General features: G+C 43.4%; 1 pseudogene; it reads left to right on the top strand.

Moving 5' to 3' along the window:
- The first annotated feature begins 10,694 nt into the window (after window positions 1-10,694).
- Window positions 10,695-10,752, top strand: LOC147667576 (U2 spliceosomal RNA; annotated as a pseudogene).
- The last annotated feature ends 1,171 nt before the right edge of the window (window positions 10,753-11,923 follow it).

Raw genomic sequence — 11,923 nt, forward strand, 5'->3', positions numbered from 1 at the left:
TTTTACCACGCATTCGGGGATGTCCTTGGCCCCCTCCTCCTCCAGGTCTTTCATGCGGCGCTGGAGGAGGGCGCTCTTCCACCCACAATGTACCAGGGTGAGATCTGCATGCTTCTAAAGCCGGGAGGTGATGGATATGACCCTGCGGCGTACCGCCCTATCACAATGATTAACACGGATGTCAAGATCCTGACCAAACTCTTAGCCACTCGGTTGGCGCCGTACATGGTCCAATTGGTTCACCAGGACCAGTGTGGGTTCATCCCCGGACGCAACACTGCGATGAATCTACGGCGATTAACCCATATTATGCATGAGGTGCGCGGTAGGGAGGACCCCCAGGTCCTGGTTTCCATAGACTTGGCCAAGGCATTTGACACGGTTAGCTGGGGGTACCTATCGGAGGTGCTTCAATGGGTGGGACTGGGGCCCGTGTTTCGCAAGTGGATCCAGATACTGTATCGGGCGCCTCGAGCCAGAGTCAAACTTGGGGCCGCACGCTCGGAGGACTGGGCGTTGGGGAGAGGCACCCGTCAGGGATGCCCCCTCTCGCCACTCCTGTTCGCCCTGGCAATTGAGCCATTGGCGGTGGAAGTCCGCACCACGATGGCCCAATGGGGAATCAAGGTGGGGAGTAATGTCCATACCGTGTCCTTGTATGCGGACGATGCTCTATTTTATTTAACATCTCCGCAGGAAGCGCTACCGGTTTTGCTTCAGATACTGGACCGTTTTGGCGCGGCATCGGGACTGCGTATCAATGCAGGGAAGTCCCTGGTCTTCCCCCTAGCGGGATGTGATGTGGACGCACGCGGGGACTTGCCTCGCCTGGGGCTGCGATGGGAATTGGAGGCCTTCCGCTATCTGGGGATACAGGTGGCGTCGTCGGACGAACAATTGCTGGCCCGCAATGCGGACAGGGTGGTGCGGTCCCTACAGCAGTCGGTGGCATTCTGGAACACGTTGCCTCTCTCCCTGATGGGACGACTGGCAGTGGCGAAAATGGTGATGCTGCCGCGAGTGCTATATGTGTTGCAGAATTCACTGTGCCCACTTCCCCCGCGGTTGTTCCGCACTCTCAATACGCTCCTTACGTCCTTACTCTGGGCGGGCAGGCGTAGTAGGGTTGCTTTACGCACGGTTGTCCGGAGCTGGGAGGAGGGGGGGTTGGAGGCGCCGAGATTCGACCTCTATTACTATGCGGCTCAGCTGTTGCCAGCGGCCAGGTGGTTCGCGGATGCGGACACCTGGGAACTACAGCTCCTCGCGGGAAGCGCGGATGAAAGAACAGTACAGATGGCCCTGATGCGAGGCAGGGGAGCGAACGCGACACTGCCGTATATAGTGCGCCACACCGCAGCCATTTGGCAACGTGTGGTGGAAAAAGTCCTACAGAGGGCCCCCTTCCACAGGGAATTGCCGATATGGATTATGGCCCCAGTGGTGGACATGGAGGTACACATGCCATTCCATGAATGGAGAGCGGGTGGGTGTGAGCTGCTGGCGGATCTCTACCCGGACGACACGTTTCTATCTATCGAACGGGCGACGGAGACGTTCGGTCTCGGTGAGGGCCAATTTCTACAGTACAGGGGCCTCCATGCGCTGGCTCGAGACACTTGGCCGCAGTTCCCGGAGGCGCCCTCTGTGTCCCATACCCTCAATGTCATCCTTTCCTGTGGTAGGGGCAGGAAGCTGATAACCCTATTGTACTCGGCCATGCGGCTGGACTCCACCCCGCCGGTGCCCCCGGCGTGGGCGGCTTGGGAGGCTGACTTGGGAACTGTGCTGGACCCGGCACAGCGCAAGCGCATCGGTACCCTCACCCGGAAGGTGTCGTGCAATGACCGATTCAAACTGACACATTTTAACTTTTTACATCGACCTTATGTGACTCCGGTTACCTTGAAGCGTATTGCCCCGGACAAGCGCGATGACTGCCCTAGGTGTGGCGCGTCAGGTGCGTCATTCCTTCATCTGGCGTGGGAGTGTCCGCTGGTTCGCACCTTCTGGCAATCAGTAGTGGCACACATTCATAAGGTTACTGACCTCCGGATGGAGCTGACCCCCCTTCACTGCTTGTTAGCCTTAGTCCCCAAGCCCAGGAAGTGTAATTTGTCCTACAAGATGTTGCAACTGCTTTTAGTACTGGCGAGGAGGAGGGTGGCCATCACATGGATGGGACAGAGGGCCCCGGAGATGTCACAGTGGCTTAGAGATGTGGGGGAATGGACCCTGGCGGAGGAAACCTTTATGCAAACAGTGCGTAGGGATGAGAAGCTGCAGGATGACCTGCTTGCGTGGAGAATGATGCGAGAGGTGGGAGAGGCAGCCGAGGACTCGGATGGAACAAGTGCGGAGTTGTTCACCCCCGGGGACACAGGGTCTGAGGATGAGGGTGGTGGGGAGGGTGAGGATAGGCAGTGAGTCAGGGGAGTGTCTGACCGCACACGCACATGTAGGATACACCTGAGAGGAATTGTGTCTTGGTATCTGCAAGTTTCATGCCTAACGTACGTAATGATCGCTGCTTTTTCTGCCGATAGGAGTGCCATAATGAGGTGAACGACCTGTGTACACATGTTTTAGTCACGAATGCCAAAGTTTTGGGGGGAGGGCTCCATTGGGGAGTTGGGGGGTAATCTGTATAAAAGAAAAAATAAAAGCGGATTTGAATATCCTGCCGCGCAGTTACATGGCTAGGTCCAAGACCTGGCTTCCTTGTTACCACCTATCGCCGCCCGGCCTTCGGGTTGTGGGCTGAAGGGCCGTGTACACAGCAGTATGTTATTGGCCATAATGTCGTTGATTTTTTGTAACTGTCGGCGCAACTGTTATATACTATCATTGTCTGCGACAAAAATAAAGTTTAAAAAAAAAAATTAAGAATACTCTCACTGGAATGGGCCTTCCTTTGCTTTGGTCCGAGCCGGGCTCTCACATCTTTCCCTCAAAGAAAGATTTTAAACTCCTCTTTTGGTCCATGGTAAAAGAAGAACACGTTGCACTTTCGGAAAAACCTAACCTGACAGGTCTGTTTTTGATTCATAAAGTAGTTCCACACACAGAGACCTATTGGGATGTAATCCTTAAAAGCTTAGACAGGAAACTTTACCATCAGTTTCGTATAGGTACATTGCCATTAAGGGATTTTACTAGTGGTTGGCAGAAGTCGGAGTCCACTTCTTGTCCCTGTTGTACTGAAAGCAAAGAATCTATAGGGCATTTTCTATTTGTATGTGCTGCTTACCACGAGCCACGCCATAAGTGGCTGAAGCCAATATGTAATAGACTAAACACCCGGGCGAGCAGGGAAGCACTGATCATCCTGAGATTTGATACAGCCGAATGGTTATCCATAGGGATGGCAAAATTCCTTGGGTGGGCCTGGTTAATTAGATCTAGGCATGTTCGTAGTACTTCGAGCTGAAAAATCAAATTAGTCTGTTAGCCTATTATATTTGGGTAGTATTAATGAATTGTCTTTTTCATATACAAATGTTTTAAAATTTTTATAGACGTCTTCCTATGTATATTTAATTGAGCTTTTTTAAACAAATTTCTTCTTGTCTGTATAAAATGTTCATTCTTCTGTTATATGGTTTGTATTACTATGTATGTCTTTTATGAAGAAAATTCGAAATAAAGACCTTAAAAACTGAAAAACTGAAACTGATTCTGAGGTATCAATATCACAGAATCCGTATGTAAACCTCGAACATTTTTGTTTTGATTTAAAAATTCATTTGTACCCTTCAAATGTCCAATATATAAATTTAATTCAAGAAGAACTTACACCTGTTTCTCTAGTATCTGTCATAGATCGTCTTGGAAGGATAATTAGTTTGTAGATTGCTTAACTATAGGTTACCAATTTGAACATTGATACATCATTGCATGAATTATTTAACAGAGTGTACTTAAATGAATCCCTTGCAGGCACTTTTACCTGATAATAACTTTAAAAATGGCATTATTTTCTTGATCATTCTTGGGAGGAACACACTGAGTTGAGTGTTCATAGGTTTTTCTACCATTTTTTCCAGCCTGTTTGCTATGCATTGTCAATGTATCACACGGCATATTGAAGTGACAACCTTACCTTAAAACATTTGTGCTGTTTTATGTGCAAAATTGTCATGGGGTCAGTAATGTGCTCATTAGTTTCTACTCAAGAGACTGAGGTAAATCAACTTAAGTAGACAAACATGTAAGAGCATAGCATTGTTTATACACATCCCAGTGAATTTATTAATTTATTTTTAGTTAATATAGTGTGAATTAGACCCAAAGGTATCAGAACACTAAACATGAGCACCAGTTGTGTTACATTCGGGCACATACATTTTTTTAGGCACGCAGAGATTAAGTGATTTGCCCAGAAACACAGAATGTGGAGCGCCCCTGCCAAGACTCAAACAGGGTTCCCCAGCTCTGAGGACGACCACTCTAGCTGTACGCAACATCGTCTCCCTTATACTCCATAGAAAGATGTGAGAAAAATAGGTACATCATAGGTGTCTGTTTTTGTGAGCGTGGGTTAGAAGGCCTGATGGTAGTTTTGGACACTTCAAACACTCCCCCACGCTATTGACCAATGGCTCCCTGCCAGTGAGAGGATCTTCAGTTGAAACATGGCTGACATAGGTGTTTGTGGTTTGGAATACAAGGCCTGATGGTAGTTGTGATCAGCGCTAAGAGTCCTCCTCCCACCCAGCCCACCTGGGTCTATTGCTTCCTGCTAGCGAGGGGAAGTTGAGAAGAGAGATGGCTGACACAGGTGGCTGTTGGTCTTTGGTGGAGTCTTAGTTGCTGATGGTATGTTTAGTCTTTCCTCTTGAGAGATCTGATCACTTGATGAACTGGTTCACACTACATACCTGGTAAATGCGTACTCTAATTATGGGGCATGTTTTGGCATATTGTCAGATGTGGTTGATGCCATAATGACTGAATGGGTATGCACTTACAGCCTACATGCAGACATTTGAAAATGTCATTATTTTGTTATTGGTATTCTTATGTGAAGGTTACAGGTTTTCATCATTAAATACACATCTCCAATACTTTGAAATGCTTTAGTTAAAAATAGATTTACAAGACTTTGACCATCACAGTAATGTGTGCTAGGTTGTAATGGATAAGTTGAGGCAAATGTTTAGGTATTACTTACCAGACTCCATTCCTTCAGGCATTCCAATCAAGCTCTCCGGTGGCAGGATGTAATGCACCTTCTCCTCCCAGTAAGTAAGATGTACGGGTGGCAAAGGAAGGCTACTGCCAATCTGGTGTGCCACCAGGTGGTTCCTGTTGGCCAAGGCCTTGACCCTCTTATTGATGTAGTGCCACCTCTTTCTGATATGCCCATTTGAGTGCAGGGTGGCGGCTATTGCGTTCACTGTCTTGGCTATCCTGTCCCACAACAGGTTTTTCTTGGAGATGGAAGTTTGTTGACAGCTGCAGGAAATGGTGTTATGATAGTGATTGATTTTGTGAAGGGCTGGCTGCTGTGTGACAGGAGAACCCAATACAGTCAGTCCGACTTTGCAGAACTGTGATAACAAAGGATCATTGTCGGGTACCAGTTTTTTTATAGGTGGATTGGTAGATGTTTCTAGTCTTTCAATTGACATCCGATGTATAGTTTGTGAATTCATTCTATGGCTGGTGTTGAGTTCCTGAATTTCACCCAATCGCACTTGCCATGTGGCCTACAAGCTACCATCAAACCGCTAAGCCTACATATGCATTTGCGGAATCAGAAACCCTATGACCAGCCTTTCTGACCAACACGGTCGTTTCCTTCTGACACAGTCAGAGAATTGTCTTGTATACATCCTAATACATTAGTCAGAAACACGAGGATTGGTCGGTTTGAAACTCACCGCGGCCATGTTGGTTGGATGGTCATTCTGCCCAACATCATAACCAAGTCCTTTGTCTCTTGATTAACTGATGTTAGAATTGTTTAAATGGAGCCAAAATAAATGAACAAATTCAGAAAGGTGTTCTGTATGTGAACCTATATCAGCTATTATCGGGCTTCCTGGATATCCTCCCCACCTTATTGAACTTTAGGGAGAAAATAAATATTGGGTAATTGTGCCTTTTCATGGTTTAAATATCTTTATTCATCATCTAATAATTCCAGATACCCTTTTAATTTCTTACTAAGCATTTTATGTGAATTCTAATACAAGGCATGCTCTACACATTCGTATTTCGAGTGTGCATGTCTGTTTAAGAAGTGGTTGATTTATCTATGTTTTTTTCCTTTGTTATTTGATCTAATTAGTGCTTGAAGGTGATTGTCCATTATTAAACATAATTACACTTAACAGCCCAATGAATGATGCTGCTTCAAGTGTATCAAAGCCCCGGGATCTGTATATATGTAATTTACAATGACTGGATATTATCTTAAATATTGATGATGTGTAATTTATGTTGCCAGACCTGAAGAAGTGAGTTAATCACAAAAGACATGTTGGATACCTTTGATTCCTTGAAAATCTTTATGGTTTTCTAATAATTGAAAACAACCTTGATGGAATAGGCTGAGTAAACCACCATATTCTCTTCTGTACATGGATGGATTTGACATTGATTTTTCTCATAATGTGTTGTTTTAGTATTTTCACTTATTCATTTTTATTTTTTCTTTACTTGTGTCTGTGTTTATTTATGACTAACACATTTACAACACATAATATGAATCCTCTTCAATGATGTAGGCTTTTTGAGGTGTTATTCAATTTAATGTTTCATACACCTCTTACATTCATCTCTATAAACTCCATAATTCATGCCTGGGGAACTTCATTACCATTATGCAGTGTTTGCATGAGGGTGCTAGGGGTCTCCCCTAGTTGATGTGCAGACCCCAAGACAGTAAGGTGCTCAGCTGAGTTTAGTGGTAATCCAGACTGATATCACCCCTCTTTCTGCTTGGGTGTCCCCTTGCGCTGCTCATCAGATTCCACCTGTGTCTGCCATTCTTTGTGAAGAAGAAGAAGTAAGGGCTATTCATCGCAATAGACCTGGACCAGGTGAGTTCTAGCAGGTAAGCTTGTGAACTGACAAAAGCAACACTGGATTCAATGCATTGTCCAAATGCAAAGCTTAGGTTGCTTGCCTATAAGACCAGTGTCCGTCTGGCCAACCTATAGACTGACGTGTACCTTCCTAACCTGTTCACTGATATGTGTCTGTCCAACCTGTAGACTGATGTAGGTCTGCCAAAAACTATAGAATGATGGGTGTCTGCCCAACCAGTAAGCTGATGTGTGTCTGCCCATCCTATAGACTGATAGTTGTCTGCCCAACCTGTAGGCTGATGTGTGTCTGTCAAATCTGTAGACTGAAGTGTGTCTGTGTGTAGACTATTGGATGTCTGACCGACCTTTAGAATAATTTTTATCTGTTTGACATTTAGGGGCATATTTACAACAGAATGGAGAAGTGTGGCATTAACACTTCTCCTTTCTGAAAAAGCAGGGATGTGCCGTATTTACAATGATACAACCCATCCCTGCATTAGTCATAGCTTCCTGGCAGCAAGGAGTATCCTCCACACAAGTGGCTGAAAGGAATACTCTTACCAGGGTATGTTGTATTTCAAACCAGCTGAAGGTGACAATTTTCACCAATAGTAAGTATGGCTTTGGTGCAGTGCATGGCTTCAGACAGTCATGGTCCAAAGGGGATTCATGACCTCTTCAGGATCCCCTTTCAGAAATGGTGAACAAGTGCAAAAGTCCTTGATGCAGTGCAAATGTCTGCCCAAGTTGCAGTTGCAGATGATTATGCGACTGTGGGCCATAGGTATGCTGAAAAAGTTGCAAGGCATTACGCATATAATGCTTCTACATTCATTGGGGAGTACTACTACAAAGGCTCCAAGAAGACGTTTCAAAGGCAGAAAAGCAAAGATGAGTTAGAGAAGGATGTGTTAATAGAGATGATGACATTTGGATTCAGGAGATGGAAGCCCTGTGTTGCCAAACAATCTTAGAGGAAGAGATGTCATGGTTTCTCTGTTTATGCTGATTTGGTTAAATACGAGGTTCAGATTGATGGTTATAGTTTTGTATTACAGATGTGTCTGGTGTCAACAAATGAATGTGGGGAAATGAACAACAATAACCCCAAGCCATATAGGGAGATGGGGTGGTTCATTAAATAGGCTGTAGTTGCATTTCATTGAGATGCCTGTGTTTAAAGGACTGAAATATGGACTGACTGTTGTGTGTATTTTCTCACTGTAGGTTTTGGCTTACCTGACCAGACACTCTGATAGTCTTACTGTAGCTAAGCTATTATTGAGGGAGTTGATAACACGTTTTGGAATTTTGGCACTAGAGTCAGACCGAGGGACACACTTCCTATCGAAATCCTGAAGATGTTGTGTGCTGCTTTGCAAGTGGAACAGAGATTGCATTGAAGTCACAGACCTGAGGCTTCATGTCTAGTGCAATAAGTCAATGACATGCTGGATTCCAGGCTAGGAAAATTGTGTGTTTTCACATCTTTGAAATGGCCTGATGGTTTGCTCTTGTGTTGATGAGTCTTCACAGTGTTCCAGGCCAGAGAACAGAATTGTCCCCCTACAAAATTTTCATGGGCAGAGCAATGAGATTGCCAGCAGTACCTGCAAATGCACATGTGATATTTTTTCCTATCACTACATAAGACACTGCTTAAACTCAAAGGCAGAATTTGACTTGCAGATTTACAGAGTTTGAAAAAAAAATGTCAGATTTAGTGGAAGGTAGAAAAAGGGGGGAGAACGCTAAGGCTGAAACAGTACCAAGGTAGACTAAAGAAGAGATTGAACATCAGGCTGCCGGAAATCAGGGAGTATTCATTTTAGATTGGCAACATAAAGAAACATTGTGTGTGGGGAATGACAAGGACTATCTGGACACTCTATCTGTTGGAAAGAGTAAATGTGACCTTACGCTTAAACTTAGAAGAGATTAGGGATTCTTCTTACATGGTAGTGATTCCTGGAGTTTATTTTATTTGCGGGAAGACTGCATATGTCAAGTTGCCCAAAAATTGGTATATAACATGATATTTCGGTATAGTTTTTCCGAAGATTGATCACATGGAACATTTTGATCATCCTGTGTGGGAACATAAGACCCCAAAAAAAAGAGCTAGTGCTGGTAAAGTAGTTGGAAGCCATCAGTTGGGGTGATACTTAATGTTATCAAGATTAGAAAGTTATCTATAGTGATCAATAAGGTGTTCACTAGAAAAGAATGTAACTTTATTTGCGTGAATATTTAAAACCATTGCAATAAAAAAGTAACAATACTGTCTTACCTTCTCCTTGATTTTTATGGCAAAGATTATACTGAATTTCCACACTGTCAAAGAAGTTGTTAAAAAAAGAATTTTGTTATAAAAATTTGTTTAAAAAAAGAAAAAGGGGTAAATAAAAGATCTCCAAATGTGATAATGTAGAAGTCAGTGGTCAACAGAACATTATAAAGAGCCAGGAATGTGGAAAATACTTCACTAGACAGCCCAGTTGATGTTTGCTGGTGACCAGAGTTCACTTGGTCTCTATCTCTAGATCCTGTTGAATGTTTGTGAGTCTCAGAGTGAGTTGGCCAGAGCATGGGACCCAATTGCTGAGTAAGAGGCATGTATCAGCTATGGGTTGGAGTTTAAAGGGGAGCAGAAGTGTAATGCAGCTTGATAAGGAAGTTGGATCTTTCTGCTCAGTTGCTGGTCGTTGTCAATCAGCATCTCTGCAGAGAGCATTTAGATGCATTACAGAAAGATATTAGCCCATTAATTGCTAGTTATTAAATATTTTTCCCCACTATATCCATGAATCATACAAAACGGCACATCAATTGAACTTCTCTATCTTCAAAGCATGCTTTTACCACCTGCCTGCATGTTCCTAACCACTTGTTGATGCCACCTCCCATGTCCACTCTGCGATTGTTGGTGTAGTGTTGACATCCACATCATTGAGCACAGTTATGCTCTTGATTGAGGAGTAGATTGTAAGTCCAACTTTTAGGTGCCCAAATCCGTCTTTTTTTTACTGCTGGTGGATGGTGTGTTTTGAAACAATGCGAGCCAGGCTTCTTGTAAGAGGATAAGGATAAAATGTGGGAAATATAGCAGGAGCTCTGTATTCATTATTTTGTGTCCCAGTCAGTTTATATCCCAAGAGCAAAGTTGTAGCTGAAAATTAACTGCTGGGGGTTGCTTTGCTCTGTTGGTTTATTGTCCTAGCTAGCCAGGCTCAGTCACCTGATCTGGTGACTGGCTTCCAATCTTTTGAATCTGTCCACTACAACTGAGGGAGCTTTGTTACTGATGGATACAGAAGTGGTAGCCATAATATCAATGGCTTTACAAAGCTGTCTTGTGTCAGACATTATCCTCACAAAAGAGGGCAGAGTATGTAGGATGTTAAAGGTTCAGCAAAGCTGCACTTACATGCCGTATAACAGTGAGTACTTGAATAAGTTCATTAAGAATATTACTGATCTAAAGAAAGATTTGAAAGAGTTGGAAGCAACAGATGTGTGGGAAGCAATTGTAAGTGGCTTTGCTTTAGTGGGTAAGTGGTTTGGAAAGTTAGGAAATGGAATTATGTGTGCCATCTTGAAAACTTAAGTGATAACCATCCCTTGTGCAATACTGTAAGTGGTAATCTATATGGGATCGCTTCTCTGCCTTTTGGCTAAGATCAAGTGTAGTATCTATATGGATACAACTATCAAGACAAGATAGAGAGTGAAAAGAAAGGAAGAGAGCGGATATAGAAATTGAGAGGAGTCAGTGTAAATATTATAATGACAAGAAACTTTTTGTAGCATCTAGACTGAAAATGGTCCATCTGATCTGTAAATTCTCTTGATGTTATGCTAGATTCGCCATCAGAGAAGGTATTGGATTCCTCCTCTTTATGTCACAGAAATTCAATATTTACATGTATCTAATGTTATATACCCTGTGTGCTTTACTATTAAAATGTGCTTATTATAGATTCCATAAAGATAGAGTGTAAAGTGGTGCGCTAAAATACATTTAATGCAGTACATTCACTAGGGACTCTAATGCATGTATATGTTTTACTATTGATTATAAATGTAAACATGTGCATTTCTCGTGTATACCTGTGTATATGATTTCCAAGCTCCATTGATTATATTGAGAATACAGATAGTTTATTAACATGATACTCTTAATTAATGGTTATGTTTATTCTGGCTTGCATGTATTCATATAGCTGTATATTCAGAGTGTGTATTGAAGTGAATTGATATGTTAGCATAACTGTGGGCCTTAAGCTCATAGCTTGACATTTATGATTGAACTTGAAAAAGAAGTTTGTTTTTTCCATGTTCTCTCCTCTGCAGGTGCGTCTCCGTGATCACATAGTCAGTAAAAAGAGTATTTCTATATTGGTGATGGTGGTGCAAGCAAGAAAGTTTGGCAAGGAAAGTTACATGAATGCGTTGATTAAGGGGAGTCTATTTATTGGATATGAAGGAAGAAGATCCATTCAAAGTCGCCCAGATGGCCTAAATGAGGGATGTAAGGATCAAGAGAGAAGGAACATGCCAACCTTGGGAGAGTGGAAAACTACTGGTATTGGTGACATGAATCTTTATGGTTAAATGTGGTGTCCCTTTGTTGGAGTAGTTAGATCCCTTCCTGACTTAGAGAGGTCCAGACCGTTCTACTTTACCTCTGAGAGTGCAAAGCCATATGTTACACATTTGATTTTGCTTAAGGACTTCTACTGAACTGTTAGAAATTGGATTTCTGATTAGCTGAGATTTGTGCCAAGGCGGGGCAGAAACCACCACTCTAGTCAGGATAAGGGAGTTACACTCCTAAAATAACCCCAGCTCACCCCATTGGTAGCTTGGCACAATTAGCTAGG

The sequence above is a fragment of the Lissotriton vulgaris genome, unplaced genomic scaffold, assembly GCF_964263255.1.
Source record: "Lissotriton vulgaris unplaced genomic scaffold, aLisVul1.2 SCAFFOLD_353, whole genome shotgun sequence".
Classification (NCBI taxonomy): Eukaryota; Metazoa; Chordata; class Amphibia; order Caudata; family Salamandridae; genus Lissotriton; species Lissotriton vulgaris.